Source organism: Giraffa tippelskirchi, chromosome 2 (genome assembly GCF_054371585.1).
Source record: "Giraffa tippelskirchi isolate mGirTip1 chromosome 2, T2T-mGirTip1v1.2.pri, whole genome shotgun sequence".
Lineage (NCBI taxonomy): Eukaryota > Metazoa > Chordata > Mammalia > Artiodactyla > Giraffidae > Giraffa > Giraffa tippelskirchi.
The window spans coordinates 58,390,069-58,408,886 of record NC_137276.1 but is presented as its reverse complement, the minus strand read 5'-3'; the positions used below and the strand labels follow the sequence as shown (position 1 = coordinate 58,408,886).

Sequence of the window (18,818 nt, the reverse complement as noted above, 5' to 3'; positions counted from 1 at the left end):
AAGCTGTTATCAAGGAGAACAGGGAGAACGTATGTTGTGGAAAGCAACCAGCAACCTCTGTGACTAGAAGTGAGTGGCTTTGTGCAAATCTGCATGCATATGGCATCTCTTCCTAGGGAAGGAAAGGCCCCTTCACCTCCTAGGGAAGCAGTTATCTTAGGGAACTCCAGGAAGAGCAGGACTTGGCAGGTATTTGAGGAGATTACATCTGCCTGATAAATGGAAGCCACTGAACTCCAGCAAATGCCGTGAGGACAGAAGATAGGAGTTCTTGGCTGGTTCCGGGTGCTGTCCCTGGCAGTGAGGCCTCCTTATCACCGCTGGATCAGGGCCTGCTTGACAAGGCCCATTAAAGGGACTGGACTTGGATTCCATCAGTGCCCCAGGGCCAGGTGTTTAGAACCATCTGCTTTCTGACAGAGCAGATAAAAAGGCCTGGGCCAGAGAATTCTTTCCTGGGCCCCCTGAGCTAACACGTTCGCACTGAAGGTGGGTCCCAAGACCCCCAGTCACCTGCAGAACTCCCAACTTGGCACAAGCAAACTGGTCAAGTTCAAAGGCACCTTCCTCAAGGGGATAAAGACATTAGGCAAAGGTCATCATGGGGAGGTAGAGCTTTGCCCATTCCCTGAGCCTAAAGCTGATGGGGCCCATGGAGCAGAGTCAGGAAGCCCAGGGGGACAGCGTATTGTGCCTGAAGCAGGAGCCGCACACAGGGAACACATACTATTGGCAGTGATGCTCTCAAAAGGATGGAGCAGCAAGACCAGGGTTTGTACCTGGCTCCCTGACACTGCCAATTCTGGGTCTCTCTTGGATAAAGACAAGACTGCCATCCATGGACCAGGAATAGGGGGGTGTTCACTTCTTCTTCTTCTCCCTGGGTCCTTGGGTCCCCTACTGCTTCAGCCAAAGGCCATCTCCTATCTGTTCCATGGTTAAATCTTGGTATACTTAAACAGAGTTTTGAATTGTCCTTTGTTTGTTTCCTCGGGGGAGAAAAAGTAGGCCGTATTATTGTGCCCACTTTGCAGATAAGCAAATTGGGGTACAAAGAGGGTTCGGACATCTGTCCAAGCTCTCTGTCAGAGTCTGAGGGGATAAAGCTGAAACTGGGATCTGTTTGTCTAACATCCAAGGAGGAGGCTGTCACCAAGACAAGGGAACTTTTGGGAGAAGAGTTCCTCTCCTAGCGGTCCCCACACCCATTCACCTTTGTCCCTAGAAGTCCAGATTTAGCTGAGATGGTTAATGAGATGTGGTCAGCACCTGCCAGGACTTTCCCCGGGTAGAACACAGCTTTCTGGTTCAGGCACCCATGCCAGCCTGCCAGCCAAGGGCCAGTGTGGTGACACCCAGGGATGGACTCCCATGGAATCCCAGTGCTGGACCAGCTCAGCTGGTGTGAACCAGCACCAGCCTCTGCTCCTGGTCTCTCTGCTGGTGTCCAAGGGAATGACCACACGTCATCCATCCCTGTCCTGGCCCAGCAGACATGGAGGAGAGGCAATTGGCAATAAAGGCCAGTTCTAGCCCCAGTGTGCCTGCAACAAAATTGAGGAAGACAAGACCTCCCCAGGATCTTGCAGCCCCCTAACCAGCAACGGCACAGACATAGCAGCCAAAGCTCCACCTCTGTTCCCTTGGGTTCTTCAGATCTTCCTTTTCAAAGGCAAACATTTCTGTAAAGAGTACTGAAGGCCTCCATTTCCCCAGCTATAAAACAGATATGAAAATCCTTCCCACTCAAGAAAAAGAGACTCTGGGAAGCTGTAGGAGAAATTGCTGGCATATTGGCTGGGGCAGCAGATGTTCAGGATTTGTGAAGCTGAGAGATAAACATGGTGGCCTTTGGGGTCCAGCAAGGGAAGGGCATCTGCGATGGGAGAGCTGCCTAACTCCCCTGCAGGGCCATCCTGCCCCTCTATGGCTACCTCCAGTGACCACCCAGCCTGTTCATCCATCCTTGGAGGGTTCTGGAGCAGGGGCCTCATTTAGGGAGCTGTCATCGGGATGAAGTGGAGAGGAGCTGGCCTGAGAGCTGGGAGTAGACTTGGGGAGAAAAAAGGAAGATGCCTTGCAGTGGAACCAGGAAATGATCCCCAGGTGGCCTACCCTCCCCAAGCACCAGTCTTTGCCACAATCACTGTTCATTCATTCTTTGAACAGTGTGCCTTACATTTTATAAAGCAACTGCATATTGCATATATCCTTGCTCTTATCTGATTTACTCTATGTTATAACCTATTTTACAGATGAGAAAAGTGAGGTTTGGAGGAGACTTCATAGTTTGTGAGGCAAGAACAAAATCCCCCTTTGCCTTGTGTTCTCCACATGGAAATGACAAAATCTGGTCCCAGAAAACCACAGACAAATGGTGTTTGTCCCATCTGTCAAGGAACTGTAAAGAAAAGAGAGTTTACCAAAGGAAACGAACATCATTTGTGTGTGTGTGTGTGTTATGTAGAACAAGTGATTAGATCCAGCTAGAGATTTTGTTTATTTTGTGCTTCTGAGTGTTTTTCACATTTCTTACAATGCTACTTTTGTAACTAGATATAGAAAAAAGAAACAATAAGAGCTATTAAAATCATTTTAAATAATGAGAGAGAGTTATTGGGTTATAAGGAAACAAACATGGATTTGGAGTCCAGAAGCTTGGCTCCTAGTCCTGAATCTCTCCTTTCCCTGCTGTGTGACCTTGGCCATGCAGGATCCCTCTCTGGGCTTCAGTTCCCTCATTGAGAACAAAATCACTGGTCTAGAAGCTCCTGCAGAACCTTTCCCACTGGTCTCTCTGGGTCATGAATAGTCACTTCTAAGGACAAAGCAGATCAGGAATTCCCAGGGTGAAGCCCCAAACTCCAGACTTCCAAACCCATCCCTTTGCTTTTGGGAACCTGGACTCAGGACACGGCCACGTCCACTCCCTGCCGTGGGGAAAGAATGAGAGGAGGCAATTCGCTGTGAATCTGACAAGTTGTTTCCAGCCGCTGCTAACATGTCATTAGCAGGATTTTCCTAAACCTCACATCTACTTTCCAAAGTCACACCAGGCACAGTGGCCTTCTTGTCCTCCTCAGCCCTCCAGGACTCAGAGCCTGAAGAAGAAAGAATGCACCTCCAAGTTTCTGATCGGAGCTATGCTTGCCTCGCTAGCTGGTTCCTCACAGGTTAGAGTTTAGAAGCCTCACCGAGACGTCTGGACGCCCTGATCCCTGCTTTCGCTCTGGGGCTGTGTCTCTACCACTTCCAGATGTTTACACAGCTGGCTGGATTACTTAACTGCCTTGACATCATACACCTTGATATTTCCTCTACACAAAAACAGTTCAGATGGGAAAGAAACTGGCTATTGAGAAGCTGTGCTGTGCGGAACTAACCAAAATAACATTCCAGCTCACCAAGGAGAAGCTGAATGCCTTGGCTTGCGTGCACTGGCCCCACACGAATGCACCGGCCTCGGTTCCCCATCTGCTAATCGAACGGGTGGTGGACTGCCCTCAAAGTTCCTTTGGGTGCATAGAACTGAAGTTGCCTCATTGGACGGATTTTGATCCCAAGTCCTGGGGTGGGGAATTGATTTTATTCAACTGATAACTGCTTATAGAGAACCAAGTACCAGGGTAAGACTAGACAGACACAGAAGATAGAAATCCTATCATGCTAGTGAGTGGCCCCAGTGATTCCTGTGTGTCAGGCTCTGTGCTGAGCCCTTTGTGGCTAGTGTCTCTTTCTTAACCTCATTAACAAGAGATCTATGCTTTTTGCTTGGCTTTATAGATAAAGGGACTGATGCTTAGAGATGTTAACAAATTTACTTCAGGTCACAAAATCTGGTGCATCCATACCACTAAACATCACTGCATACTGCTCCCCAAACATTTCCTACCCACTCACACACGCTCTAGTCCATAAAAGAGACACAAGGCAAGTAAAGAATAAGCATTTTCACTACCAGAAGTTGGCAAGTGCCACAATCAAGACATGTATCAAGTGCAAGGAGAGCTCTGGCTATTTGGGAAAGGTTGCCTGGAAAAAGGGCCATTTGGACTGGGCTTTGAAGGCTGACTAAGAGTCTACCTGGCAGAGGAGACTGTCACTAGCTGATGGCAATGCCAGGCCCTGACACAGTTCAGTGCTTCCAGAACACTGCTGTTTTCACAGCCTGCTCATTTTAGGAATGGCCCAGAGGGTTCTGGGTCTAGATGTCACTTTGTGACCAACAGTGGCTTCTTGGCACAGCCTGTCTCTAACTGTCAGCCCTGTAAGAACAGGGTCAGGGCCTGTCTGGGGGTGTGCCCTGGCACCTGGCACCCAGCAGAGCACAGTCTGTTTTTACTGGGCAAATAAACGTTTCACTTTGCAGGACTCATTCCCCAAGCAGCAGCAGCAGGAGCGTAAACAACTAAATTTGTTGAGGGTGGTTTGCCAGGCACCGTGCTAAGTCCTTTTCATGCATCATCTTATTTAATCCACCCAAAGCCACACTCTGAGTAAAGAACGATGATTTTCCCTACTTGACACGTGAAGTTAAATAACTCATCCAAGTTCACACAATGAGCAAGTGGTGGAGCCAGGATCGTGCCCAGCCTGTGAGGGTTCAAAACCCATGGCTTAACCCCTCTGCCTCCGGTTTCTCTTTGTCGTGGCCTCGCTGCCTTCTTAGCTCTCCAGGGAGAAGGAGCTGTTGCAGCTAGGCCTGATGTGCCACAAACCTCCCAGCACATCCTGCCCCTTTGTCCTCAGACATCTGTTTATCATTTCCCTGATCTGGAGCCGGCCGGGCCCTGCCTCCTGCCTTGCTGTGATTCAGATGTCGGGGAGGATGGAAGCCAGAGCCCAGCGTCTGAGCATCTGAACTGGCAGAGCGCAGGACAGCCTGGTGCACACTCGCATTTGTGTTGTCAGCCCCCAGCATGGCATTTGTCAGAGACAGGGACTCGTGGATGCCACCCAAGCCTCCCCAGGTTTCTTGCCGTGGCCAGCCAGCCAGCACAGCCTGCTGCCCCTAGCTCTGGGGAAGGTGATAGAGAGAGTACCCTGCTTCCTGACCCCCTGCCCACCGCCCTCTCCTCCACTCTCTGATACACTGCCTCCCCCACCCCCAATCCTGCTGCGAGCCTCCACCGGGATGGAATTCCTCTTCCCGCTTTGAGCAAGAACAGGAGCAGCCCTGGACATTTCTGAAAGCAATGTTCTTTTCAAAGCATGTTCTCTAAAATCTTAACCTTGAGAGATGTCCTGCCAAAAAAAGAAGAAATTTCAGAAGATGCTGCTGACTTTATCCTGCTTTTGCTGTTCCTAGGCACTGAGGAGGTCTTCAGAATTTCCCAAATTAGCCTTTATTCTAAGTGCGCTTGCTCTGAATGGGAGAACACCCTCCATGACTGGAAGGGAAAACAGGTTCAGGCAGGAGACGCCTCCTTCCTGCAGCTCACGTGCCCAGCCGTCAGCAGAAGACCCCTCCTCTCTGGACATGACCTGGAACCCCTCCCCCTACTTCTTGCTCTGGGCATCTCCTACCCTGCCAGGAAGTCCCCGATTCATGCAGCTCCCCAGAATGGACCTTTACTGGCAGTCCTCAGAGTGAGAACAACACCAGTGTTTGGCTATAAGGAGGCAGGGACAGACTCTTCATCAGCATACTGCAATTATGCAGAGATGCTCAGGACTGTGGAAGCTCCTGTCACTAAAGGTGCATGTGTAAGGGTGGACTGACTACCAGGGAGTCTAGTCTCAGAGGGAGGCTAGCCCTTTCCTACCTTTCGGTTCTAGGGCGGCACTGGGAATACCCTCGGAGGAACTTGAGCTGCCCTGGATAGACCCTCCAGGAGCAAACCCCTGGGACAGCACCCACCGTACTCCACACTAAGAATGTGCTTACCTGTTGGCTCCCCAAACAGGCAGGAACCCGTGCAAGATGTTCCATCCGTGGATCTGCCCCTTGGGGCCTGCATATGTCAGTCCCACAATGGGACTGGATGCAGGTTTATTGACTATGTGCTAGATTTAGGTCGGTGACTGTTACACTTCACGTTCCTTGAGAAGCCGGCTCTGAGCCGGAGGTTAGTGTGGGATGTGCTTAGGATCCCGCCTGCAAGAGTAGGGCAGAAAGCAGACATGAGCTGAGGGAGAATCAGGCTGCGAGGCAGTCACAGCGAGGCCTCAACTGGCCCCATGGGAGAACACTGGAGCTGGTGGCCTTTCACAGGGCTGGATCTCTGAACTTGATGTGGCCTGTCAGTGAATGTGGGCTGCCCTGGGGAGGAGGTGTACCCTTGACATTGCAGCTCTCTTTAGCCAGCCAGCTCCTAAAATCCTCCTAAAGAGGACTGACCATGTAACACAGTCAGCTGAGAACATTCCCAGCAGCTGGAGGAGAAACTCCCCTGGTCCTACAGGGGAGACCTGGACGCCCAGAACAGAGCAGAGCAGTCCCATACCACTGACCCCAACCCCAGCTTTGCTGCTTAGCCAATCTGAAACTTCTCTCTCCTCCTGGCCCCTCTGCCAAGACAGCTCTCCCCTTCCCTCCTTCAGTTTTCCTTTGTGCAGGACAGAGGCTCCTCCAAGAGGCAACCCTTGCATAGGGGGCTGGAGTGGGACATCGGCCAGTGAGTGTCTTACCAGGGCCAGGATTGGAGCGAGCCAACTGTAAGTGGTTAAGAATAAGGGCACAGCCCACCAGGTCCTCCATCCATCACATGCTAGCCAGGTGAATTCCACAATTTGCCACACCTTCTGATATTCATTTCCTCTTTGTGAAGCAGAGGTGATGGGGCTCAGTTCAAGGGGTGCTATGCCCCAAGGCTGGAATGAGAGCATAAAGAGCACCGTCCACACTCAGCGACATGGGTGATTTTGTTCTCACTATGGTGCTCCATCCTGCTTGACTCTATGTCCACAGAGTTCTCCATCGCCCCCACATGCCCACCTCCTTCCCTCTGGCATGAATATTCTCTGCATCATTTCATGAATAAACTGGTGACCCAGGCCGATCAGGGCAGCCCACTGCTTTCGCTTGGAGTCTGAGCTGGTCCCTCCTGCACTGAGTTCTCAGAGAAGCCGGTGTGGTTCCCAGGAGGAAGAAATGGATTGCTCGGCCAGGGGCTTTCCTCTGCTGTTCTCTGTGCTGGCTGGGGGTCCCATTAGTGAACCAGCTCAGACTTCCCCCAGCAGGAGAGAACACTGGCATTGCAGGATAGCCTGTACCTGCGGGAGTGCCCAGCTCTTAATGGAAGGGGATGGCAACCCCAAACGCTGTCCATTAGCAACATCTGCTGTGACCCCAGTCGCTCCCCACAGAGCACATCATACGGTTTCCTGGTGTTCTGTCTTTGCGGATGGAGGATGTCTTCCTGGTCCAGGCCTCCTCGTTAGCACTGATGGAGATGCTCGTGCCCCAGAAGGACTTGGCTGCAGGGTGTGAGGGGGCTTTCTCAGCAGGGTGGTGAGAAGAAAGGGACATTGAGTGGGCAGTGGCTGGTCTTCCTAATGGGTAGCTACTGATCAATACACAGTGGTCCCAGCCAAGGGTGGCCATACAGTAGCAGGAATCTTCAGTTAATGGTGATATGGGGAGTTTAGGGGGGCACAGCTCCATGATTTGGGGGTTGGCAGCAATTGGGAGGAGTCTATTCAGTTCCAATCTGGGCCTGCATCAGCAAGAGATGTGGAAAAAGACAGCTCTCAGATGGGGCATGTATGGGAACTAGGGTATGAGGAATGCTGATGGAGGGGCTGAGGGGCAGGGATATGCACACACAGTGCGGGAACAGTGTGGAAGTTGGGGAGCTCTTTCCAACCACGGTCCAGGGAAGGGCATGATATATTGCCTGGGCAGGCCCACGGGGGTGAAGGAGGGTGGAGGTCACACTCCAGCACAGGCTTAGGAAAACACCAGTGAAATCTTTTAGAATCACTCATCAAAATTCATCATTCCACTGCTTAAACCTTCCAGTGACTGCTTGTGTCATGTGCCCTGACAGGTTCTTCATACAACCTTGCATCACCTTCCTCTCCTCCCTGTGGTCTAACCCCTGTCAATTCCTCTAAATTCCTTTTCATTAGCATTAGTCCCTCAGTCATGTCTGACTCTTTGAGACCCCATGGACAGTACTCCACCAGGTGCCTCTGCCCTTGGAATTCTTTAGGCAAGAATATTGGAGTGGGTTGCCATTCCCTTCTCCAGGGGATCTTCCAGCCCAGGAATTGAACCTGGGTCTCCTGTGTTGCAGGCAGATTCTTTACCATCTGAGCCACAAGGGAAGCCCAGATTCATCTGAAACACTCGAAAAGTCTTTCCCTACCCCAGGGCCTTTACACGTGCTGCTCCATCTGCTCTATCTAACTGCCTCGGGCTTTGACACCAACCCCTACCCTGACCTTCTCAAAGCCTTCACTTCAGTATCAAGTCCAGGGAAGGACCATCTCTGCTCACCTTATCTAAAATACCCGCACCATCCCATTAACCTCTATTTTAGCATCCTGTTTTGTTTCCTTTAAGCTTCTTAGCAGGGTTTATAGTTATCTGGTTTATTTGGAAATTCACCTATTTATTATCTGTCTCTCCCTCTAGTTGAAGGACTCCAGGATGGTAGGGAACCCCCCTACCTGTCTCTCACTGGCCATTATTGCCAGCCTCAAACATTCAGGAAGCCCTCAGTAAGTGTCAGCTGTTATTTCTACTATTTTATTACTGCTGGGGTGGTTGTTACTGTAGGCCTGCAATAAATATCACTTGAACATTGAATGAATATCAAGAGTCACCCCAGGCCCCACTAGCCAGGGGAATGTGATGCCAGATGTGTGGCAGGAGAGACCTCGATGCCCACTTCTGCCCTCTGGTCCTTTCTGGGGGGTATCTTGGCCCTGAGGTGGCAGAGCATGCCAGCCCCCTGGCCCGGGATCACTCGGGCTCCATCCTACCTCTTGCAGTCCTGCCCGGCTGCTGGAGTCATCCCGGTGATTTCCCCCAGCACACGTACTGTCATCTCTTCACCGTGAACTGTATTTAAAATGTAAATAAAAAAAGGCTTTTAGGAGATTTAACTGTTTCCCTTGGTATTTAAATTATTCAATTATAACTAAAGCTATTAAAATACAGTTAATTAAAATTGTTAGATTGTTTTCCTTTGCACTGATCACAGCATTGCCCGACTTCTCCCTCTAGCTGTTTAATTCCTATTAAAAATGATAATGCCTCGCTTTATTCATAAATGCAGCAACCTTCCCGCACATTCTTCAAGTGATCTCCTCGGTACAAACCGCGCTGTTTTCTTTTCTTCCAGCAGCCAAGCGGAAATTCTGCTGTAGTCTTTAGAGGTTTAATCAGCAGTAAAAGGACTCAAAATTTAAACATTAGCATTACCAAGTCACAACAAATAATACAAACCCTGGTTAAAAAAAAAAAAAAAAAACTGTCTAATTCTGATGCAACATAGTGTCATTAGAGACCAAAGGAGAACCCTGAGGTTTAATAAAAGGTGGGACCTAAATAAAGGTTTCATAACTCACAACACAAAATTACCGGATCCACACGTTAAATATTTTATTTGAAAGGTTTCACGGCGTTTCTAGAGGGAATAGCTCTGTAGTGGAAGTACAGATGGGTAAGTGCTGCCCGTAACCAGAAAACGAGAAAATGAAGGAAGGAGGACAGAGGCTTCTAGGATCTGCTTGTATCTCGTTGACTTTGGCGTGTTTAAGATGATGCACCCCGAGAAACTAATTGGTTTTAGTGTTTAAACTCCTGAGCCATGTGTTCACACAAGGGTAATGGCTGTTCCAGGTAATGGTGGGCAAGGTGGCAGAGGCGCTTAACTTTTCAGGACGTGGCAGGTGTCACTTCTAGCATTTGTAGTGATTTGTGAACCACGTGTAGTGATGGCAGAGAAGGGTCCTAATCCCCACTCTCAGGAGGGGAAGGCATGGTACGAAGAAGCACTGGGTTCCTCAAGGGACTAGCTGACTAGGAGCCTTCTGTGTGCTAAGATGGTGTGTAACAGCCTCCCGCCCTTCAGAAGCTCACAGCCCTCCACAGCCCCTGTAAACTGCATATGGATCCAAGTTCAGAATGCACTGGCCCCAATAAATCCTTCCCATGGGGATGAGGAGGGCTACGAAAGAGGCTTGGGGGATGTGACTGAGAAGGTCTCCATTGGCCAAGTGAGGGAGAAACATAAAGGAAGATTAAGGCAGGGAGATAGGAAGGAGCTGGTAAGTCTGGGACACGGGGGCTTTTGTTAGATCTGGAGCATGGGCTGGGTGGATGTAGAAGGATGCTGTGGGAGAAATTAAATTTAGGAACTTGATCAAGAATGGCTTGGAAGATCATCCTTAAGAGTTTTGACTTTACTCTGAAAGTTGCCAACAAACAATTCCCGTTGAAGACTTAATACTGGTCACAGAACTGAACTCTGGGGAGGTACTTAGGTTGTTGAGCAAACAAATCAAGTCTGAGAGTTAGGAGCTGATGCATCCTGCACACTGATTACCTGTGGAAAAGCTCTAGGACTGGCTCCTGAGCATGTGACTACCCCATCCGAGGGGTGGTCTCTGCCAGTCAGAACCACAGGGCCAATACTTCGGTCTGCAAGTGACCTGGGCTCTCACATGGCCTTCCAGTCTTCATCATGGGTCCATCCACTTGCCTGCTGTGTGTTGGGAACTTGAGCATTCACCTCTGGGCTGCAGGGGGTGTTCCCTGAGCCTCTTAGGCTCATTGCATATACTTCTTCACCCAGAAGGGCACAGTGCCCCCAGAGAATTAGGAAAGGGAACAGCAGGCCAATAATATCAACACCACTGATCATTAGGACAATGCATGTGAAAACCACAATAAGACATCACTACAAGTCCACTGGAAGGGTTCTAATCAAATAGACTGGCAGCACCATGCCAGTCCATACTGAGGCGAGAACATGGAGAAGCTGGAAGACTTACACTCCACCGGGGGTAGAGCTGCTTTGGAAAACAGTTGGGCAGTTTCTTAAACAGTTCACATACTCCCACTTTATGAGATAGGCCTCCTGTTAAAATGAAAACAATGTCCACACAAAGACCTGTACACAAATCATAGCAGCTTGATTCATGATTGCTCAAAACTGGTAACAACCCAAGTGTCCATCAGCAAGAGAACCGATAAACTAGTATGTTCATCAGATGAAATACTACTCAGCCATCAAAAGGAATGAACCTTTGATGCATGATTATAACATGGATGAATTGCAAAGCAATTATGAGTGAAGGAAGTCAGGCAAAAAAGGAGTACATTCTATATAATAACATTTATGTAAAATTTAGGAAATGGAAACCAACCTATAGTAAACAAGTGCCTGGGGTTGGGGTGGGGATGAGAAGGGCTGGTAGGGAATACAAAGGAACAGGAGGGGACTTTTTGGGTGATGGGTATATTCACTTTCATGGTAGTGGTGATGGCTTCATGGATGCATACATATGTACAATTTATCATAGCAGTTCATCATATGGAAATTATAGCTCAATAAAGCAGCTTCTTTGGTGGCTCAGACAGTAAAGAATCTACCTACAATACAGGATACCCAGATTCAATCCCTAAGTCAGGAAGATCCCCTGGAGAAGGAACTGATAACCCACTCAGATACATGGAGAATCCCTTGGACATAGGAGACTGACGGGCTACAGTTCATGGGGTCACAAAGAGTTGGACACAACTGTATGACTAAAGCAGCTTTAGCCAAGACTTTGGAGTGTTCCTTTTTACAATTTTAATCTTGATCTAGTTTTAAATGCACAGAGTGGTGGTAAGAATACTCAAGGATCCCCTGCACATCGTTCACCAGTCTCTAATTGCCACATTTTGTCTCATTCACCTTATCATTTCCTCCCCCTTCTCTCCCTCCACACCCACCTCATCTATTTAAGAGTACATTGGGGACATGTTTCCTTATTATTCTTAAATACTCCCATGTGTTTTTCTTCAGAATAAGAACTTATCCTACATTTGCATAGTATAGTTATCAAAATCAGGAAATTTAACGTTCACACAAAACTATTATCTGGATTCTCTATTCAAATGTCACCAGTTGCCTCCGTAACATCATTTAGAGCTGTCTTTCCCATTCCCCAGGTTCCACCTCAGAATCACACATTCTGTGTAGCCCCCTCTGACCTGAGCTGGAATCCTGACTCCATCACTTACTCGTCCTGTGATCTTGGGCATTCACACCTGCATCCTGAGCTGAACAAGCTCAGCCCTGACACCCACCCCAGGGCCCGGGGGAGAGAGGAGGTCTGGACTGTGTCTTCAGCACAGAACTACACACAGGGAGCATTCAGGGAGTAGAATTATAGTAAAAGCAGCCCAACGTACCTGGACCCTCGCTGCAGACCCTCTGCAAACACCCGGAGTGCACAGGCGTACCCCCAGCTGGGCCAGGGCCCTGGCAGCCCCTTCCTCCTGTCCAGCCTCTCCCTGACCTCTGCTTCCATCACCAATGCCTCTCACACTGACCCAGAGCACTGAGCTCTTCTGAGCAATGTGTCCTCCAACAAGGAAGGCAAGCAGATTGCAGTTGATATTTCAAAAGCGTCTGTGGTTACATTTTCTTTCTTGCATTTGGAAAAAGTGCTTCTTCCTTGTCCTCTTCCTATTCATATTATTCTGTAGGAAGTTTGGGCTTCCCTCATGGCTCCAATGGTAAAGAATCCACCTACAATGCAGGAGACCCAGGTTTGATCCCTGGGGCAAAAAGAGCCCCTGGAAAAAGGAATGGCTACCCTCTCGGGTATTCTTACCTGGAGAATCCCATGGACAGAGAAGCCTGGTGGGTTACAGTCCTTGGCATTGCAAAGAGTTGGACACAACTGAGTGACCTGAATACACACAAATAGGAAGTTTAGTCTCAGCAGTGAAGATGCGTCCCTCCCAGAGTCTCCCTATACTGATGGGAACACATGGCCAGCCTCCCTGGCCACAGTTGGAGGAGCAGGCCCGAGGGCTACTGCCTGTGAGTTGGCCTGGGGTGAAAGCTTTGCCCTTTGAGGATGATGCTGGTGAGCTAAATCATCAGCTCACCTCTCATGGACAGTTTGAATGTACTGAGAGAGTTGGCTGGTCAGCACGTGTAACAGACACGGAAAGACCACCAAGCAGATGGACACTGGGCAGCTCAGGCTGCAGAGCCTCTAGCAAAGGGAAACCGCATGAGGGGGTCTGAAGTGGAGGCACACAGAGGAGAAGGAATGGGTTGGCTGGTGGCAGCTGAAGTCAGAGCATAGCGTTGCCAGGGTGAGAAGCAGAGTGGGGACTCCACATGTGATGGTGAGGGCTAAGGAGCCCCCTGACCTTCTAGACTTTATGGCCTGGCTGGGCTTCCCTTGTATCCTAACACTGCCCAGTTATATCCATTTTTTTAGGGCTGCCTAAGTGACAAATGACCACAGTTGGGTGGCTTGAAGTAATGGAAATTTATTCTCTGACAGTTCCAGTGGCCAGAAGTCTGAGATCAGGGTGCAACACGATTGTTTCCTTTTGAAAGCTCTGAGAGAAAAAACTGTCCTAGGCCCCTCTTCTAGCTTCCACAATTGTCAATAATCCCTGCATTCCTTGGCTTGGGGACTCATCACTCCAACCTCTGCCTTCAACTTCACTGGAGTCTTCAAGTGGCAGGGACATGTGCCATAGCACTGAGGGGCCCCTCATCCAGGCTGAGCTCATCTCAAGATTCTTATAACCAGTTACATCTGCCGAGATTCTTATTCCAAGTAACGTCCCGGGTGGTGGGAACAAAGATTCTGGTCTTCACTGTGGCTCCTCAGATCCTTACTATAAAACTTGAAACCTCGAGAACTTTGTTTTTTAGGAGAATAATGAGTCTCCCGGGAAGGAAGAGTCATGCTTTTTTCCATGAGTCGAAGTGTCCCTGGTGGTCTCTGAGCCTTGCTCTTCCAGACCTTGGCTTTCCAATGGCCCTGCTGGTCCAAGGCTGTTGGGCAGCTGGTGGAGAAAACATGAGGAAGGAAAATAGGGTTTGGCAGCGGAAAGACATGCATAACTCTAGCAACAGAGAGGTGGTTTCTGGGTTGTGGATGATGCTGAGACCCCAGAGCATGCAGAGGCAGGGAGGCGTACAGGAGAGGGCCACCAACTGGGCTTCTTTCCAGACAAGCGGCATTCAACCCATCTGTCTACTCTGAGCCTCAGTGTTCTCACCCATAAACTCAGTTTCATCAATGCCAGTTGAACACCTATGAAGCGCCGGAACCATGCTGGGATGGAGGGGACATGGCAGTGAGGAAGCATGACCTTAGGTTTGACAAGTTCCCAGCGTTGTGAACGAGTCAGGTGCAGGAAGGGCCAAGGGAAGCATCAGGTGGTAAGGAATGTAATAGCCTTCAGTATAAGCTCCATGGGAACTGGCAGGTGGGCCAGGGAGCCCTAAAGTAGGTGATGCCAAACTGGTCTTAAAGAAGCATGAGAACTGAAAGATGGGAGAACCCAGAGGTCCAGCCTGAGCTTTTGGCACAAGCAGAGGCACCATCCCTAGAAGAGCATGGGGTATTCAGAAAGCACAGCATTACCTCCAAGGGACTGGACAGTGGAAGATATGGTGGAAACTACAAGAAAAGGGCCTTGTGGAGAGAGGAAGTGGAGGGAAGCAGCAGTTCTTGAATGCATGGGTCCTTAGTCTATAGCTGTTGGGGCTGTTGGAGGCTGTGACACCAACTGCAGGATGAACAAACTTGTGGTGCAGAAAGATCACTCAGACAGGAGGAGGGGACGAGAGGGCACAGGCTGAGAGCAGGAGACCGTGAAATGCTATTGCAACATCCCCAAGAAAGATAAAAATGGCAGTGGCAGTGTGACAGAGAAGAAGGAATGGACACAAGAGGCATTTCAGGGGCACAGGCGCAGGGCTTGGTGACCTCACATCAGCCTGCTGCTCAAGCCTGTCTGTGGGTTGTAGAAGATAATGGATGCGAGGCACTCAGAAGACTGCAGAGCCCCTCTTCGTTAGGGTGTAGCGGCTGGTTTCGGTAGGATGCTGTTCAGGTTTTCATGAAGTGAAGCCTCTCTCCCCCTCCCTGGCTCATCTTCAATGATGCTTTCTTTTGCCCGTAAGCAAGGGAGAGAGGGGAGGTGAAAAACAGAGACATTAAGTGCCAAAGCTTATGTTAATACAGCATTAAGGTTGAAAATGTAATCTCCTAGGAGTCAGGAAATTCCGAACCCCGGGTTTCCATGGCAACCCAGCCACACTGCTCCTCTGTCCATTCGGGCCCTGTTTTCCTTGTTAAATACGATCCCATCGTATATTATATTTTATCGAGCTAAATGTGTTACCCACAGCATGCAGAACCCCAGTCAGCAGCAGTGCAGAGCTGCAGGAAATGTGGTGTGTGTGTGTGTATGTGTGTGTGTGTGTGTGTGTGTGTGTGATGTGTGTGTGTTTATGTGTGTGGTATGTATGGTGTGTGGCAGGGATGGACCTTCCAAATTTTCCTGATATAACACAGCCACATCTTAGGTCTTTGTATCTAATAAGTGGAATCTAACTCCATTAAGAGCAGCTCGCATGGAAATAATTGAGCAACAGTGCTGCAGCCTTGGGCTCTGAGGGAGTCTTTCAGGGTGCCCACTCCTCCTGGAGGGACATAGCCAGGTCCCTCACAGCCTTCTCTCTGCAGCTCCTGGGCCCCAGGGGCAGGGCCATCATTGCCACCCCTGGCTCCCTCCTGGATGGAGTTCTGAGGAAGTGGATCGGAATTACCTGGTCCAGTGATTCTCCACGCACACTGGCCAACTGAAGCTCATCTGTCACTGTTCATTAGCATCCCAGGGTGCATTGGGCACTGGCAAACAGATGCAAAAAGGAAATTCGATTCTCCTCCAAACCCTCTCTCCCACTAAGGCAGCACAATGGACAACAGGCTTCCTTGGTGGCAGCAGAGATGTTAGCGAGGAGGAGGGAGATGGCTTGTCGGGGAGGGCAGCTCAGTGGTGGAGTGTGTGACAGAGAAACATCTGTAGGTTAATGTGGTGGAAAGATCGTGGAATGTTAGAATCAGGCTGCCCGGGACTCGGCTATCTCCCAGCCATGTGGTCTTCAGCAAGTCTCTTTATTTCCTTTTGTCTTAGTTTTTTCATCTGCAAAATTGGGATAAAATTACCATTAACCTCACACAGGCTTGTTGAGGGATTAAAAGGGATAATTGATGCAAAAGCTCACTGTAAACGTCTAAATCCCTACACAAATGTTACTCGTACAGGGAGTTCTGGAAAACCATGCTGTATTCTAGACTTATGTAGTGGGTTCTAGAACCGCATTCTAAGGTTGGTCTGAGGATTCTACAGTAGGTTCCAGAAACAACTGATAGATCTAGAACAAGGGTTGACAAATTTTTTTCTATAAAGGGTCAGATGGTAAATATTTGGGGCTTTGAGAGCCATGCTGTGACTAGTCGACTCTGTCACTGTTGCTCAAAAGCAGCCAACGTACGGCTGTGGCTGTGTGCCAATAAAACTTTACTAACAAAAACAGGAAGTGAGCTGGAATTGGCCCATGAGCTGTAGTTTGCCAGCCCCTGTCCTACAATTGCCTTTGTAGAAAGCTGTGCTCTTTTTGTGAATGCTGCTTTTCTGCTCAGAATTTACATCTCCTTCCTCTCCATCCTCCATCCCCTGCCCTGCCCACCGCTCACCCACTCAAACACATACCTACTTCTTTATCTGGCCAACTTGATAAACTTCTAGAATCAGAGTCCCCTCCTCCAAAAGCAAATAGTAATAATCCCTTGGCCTTTATCTACTTCCCTTATAGCCTGAGACCCTTAGGGCAGTCAGCTCTGTCACCCTAAGCCCTAGGTCCTGGTAGAAGTTCAGTGGATGTTTGCAGAAAGAGTAGGGGAGAACACAGCATCGTGGAGAACTGAGACATGGCCACTCTCTCAGGAGGTCTGTGAACTGGGGTGTTTTTCAAAACTCTGAGGCCTGACATCAATCTTTCATTGTGACCTGCTCCATCAGAGCTTCTAGAACAATCAGAAGGCAGAATCACCTTTGCAGACCCAGGCCAACACACATAACTGGAGAGCTCAGGGGCTAACATATTCTCTTTGCAGGTGTGCTGGAGCCCTGGGTGGCAGGTCAGATAGGCAAGAGTGGGTCGGTGGGCTCATTTACTTTCAGGCCCTGCTGCTGCTGCTGCTAAATCTCTTCAGTCGTGTCCAACTCTGTGCAACCCCATAGATGGCAGCCCACCAGGCTGCCCCATCACTGGGATTCTCCAGGCAAGAACACCGAAGTGGGTTGCCATTTCCTTCTTCAGTGCATGAAAGTGAAAAGTGAAAGTGAAGTCGCTCAGTTGTCTCCAACTCCTAGCGACCCCATGGACTGCAGCCTACCAGGCTCCTCCATCCATGGGATTTTCCAGGCAAGAGTACTGGAGTGGGGTGCCATTGCCTTCTCTGACTTTCAGGCCCAAGTGACCTGAAAAGCTGCCTGTTTTGAGTGGGGCTCAGAGCAAGAGAAAGATTGGCACCTGCCATTCTCTGCAGATAAATCCCTTCCCTTCTGAGTAACTGCTGAGCCACTGGATTTACACCTGCAATGACTCTATTTCCAAAGAAGTTCACATTCCAAGGTTCTGGTCTGGCTCTAGTGGGAAGGTGACGCTGCCCAGCCATCCCTCAGAGGTCATGACAGTGCAGCAGCTCCTCACCCAGTCTTCAGGGGGCCTCTGCCTCCACTAGCCTAGACAAGAGATGCGATATGTGAAAACTTCCATAAATGTAGCAGCCCTTTCTGCTTCCACATTTCTAAGCCTTCCTCCTCCTCCCCCTCCTGGGCAGAGCACTCAGGCAGAATGGAGTTGTGTAACTCACCTCTGAGTCACACTTCCCCCAGTGCAGCTCTTGTTTTCTGCCTGACAGAGCCCAGCTTCCCCAGGACAGTCAGACAGGCAACTATTGTTCCAAAGCCAGGCCCAGAGATGGGCTCTTTTGCCCCCAGTACACCAACTAAGATGTCACGTTTCACTGGAGGAGCAGACTTGCGGATGGGTGTGCATATGAGGTGGGGATTCTCCAGTACATGCAACGTGCATGCATGTGTGCATACATTCACACATGGCATCCACGTGTCCTCGGTGAAGGTCTGTAGGCTGCATAGGTGTGTGGCCACGGCCCGTGTGTGTGTGTTTAGCCATATGCTTCCATGTGTGTGTGAGGTTGTGTTGTTCCGACACATGCCTGGGAATGTCTGCTGGTTGGGCACGTGCTTCTGTCTGGGTCTGTATGTGTCTTTAATTTAGAACTCTGCTTCTCCTGGAGAACGTGATGGCTTCCATCATCCAGCCTCAGCAGATGAATATTTTATTACCTTGCTTTTGCCATGACATTAGGCAGTGTTCCTGTGAAAAGCCAGAGCATGACACACTTCAGGGAGGTGGAGATGGAGGCGCTGATATTGGAGCCTGAGCAAGCCAATCACCCCTTCCTCTGGAGACAAATCCCTAGGAGGGCTCACAGATGCTGCCTGTTAGTGTCATTAGGACCTGATGAGTCAGCCCCCTTTCCCCTGTCCCCTGACGGTGCTCTCTCTAAACACAAAGCCGTCACACCCATTTCACCGGAGGCGTGAGGGAGCTCCCTCCTACAGCCAACCCAAAGCAGTTGCTTTTTCCCAGCTGCCTGGTCCTCCCATGGAGGAAGATGCTATGTCCTGGGAGCAGAAGGTCACTGTATGACCCAGATGATCAGCAGAAGGTCCTGACTTCTCTCACACCCTGGCATGTGAGTGAGGCAGCCACGTTGAGGAAGAGCCAGGCAACACT

The 18,818-nt window shown here is 49.7% G+C and overlaps 1 long non-coding RNA gene across 1 annotated transcript; it reads right to left on the bottom strand.

Annotated features, from left to right (window-relative positions):
- Positions 1–3,937: 3,937 nt before the first annotated feature.
- On the bottom strand, positions 3,938–16,950 carry LOC145538555 (uncharacterized). Its single transcript, XR_014077010.1, has 9 exons — positions 16,703–16,950; positions 15,756–16,132; positions 14,911–15,093; positions 12,781–12,858; positions 12,356–12,695; positions 8,932–9,010; positions 6,631–7,658; positions 5,888–6,097; positions 3,938–5,244 (listed from the first exon to the last, which is right to left on the bottom strand). It is a non-coding gene; the product is annotated as an uncharacterized LOC145538555 (long non-coding RNA).
- Between the last annotated feature and the right edge of the window lie 1,868 nt (positions 16,951–18,818).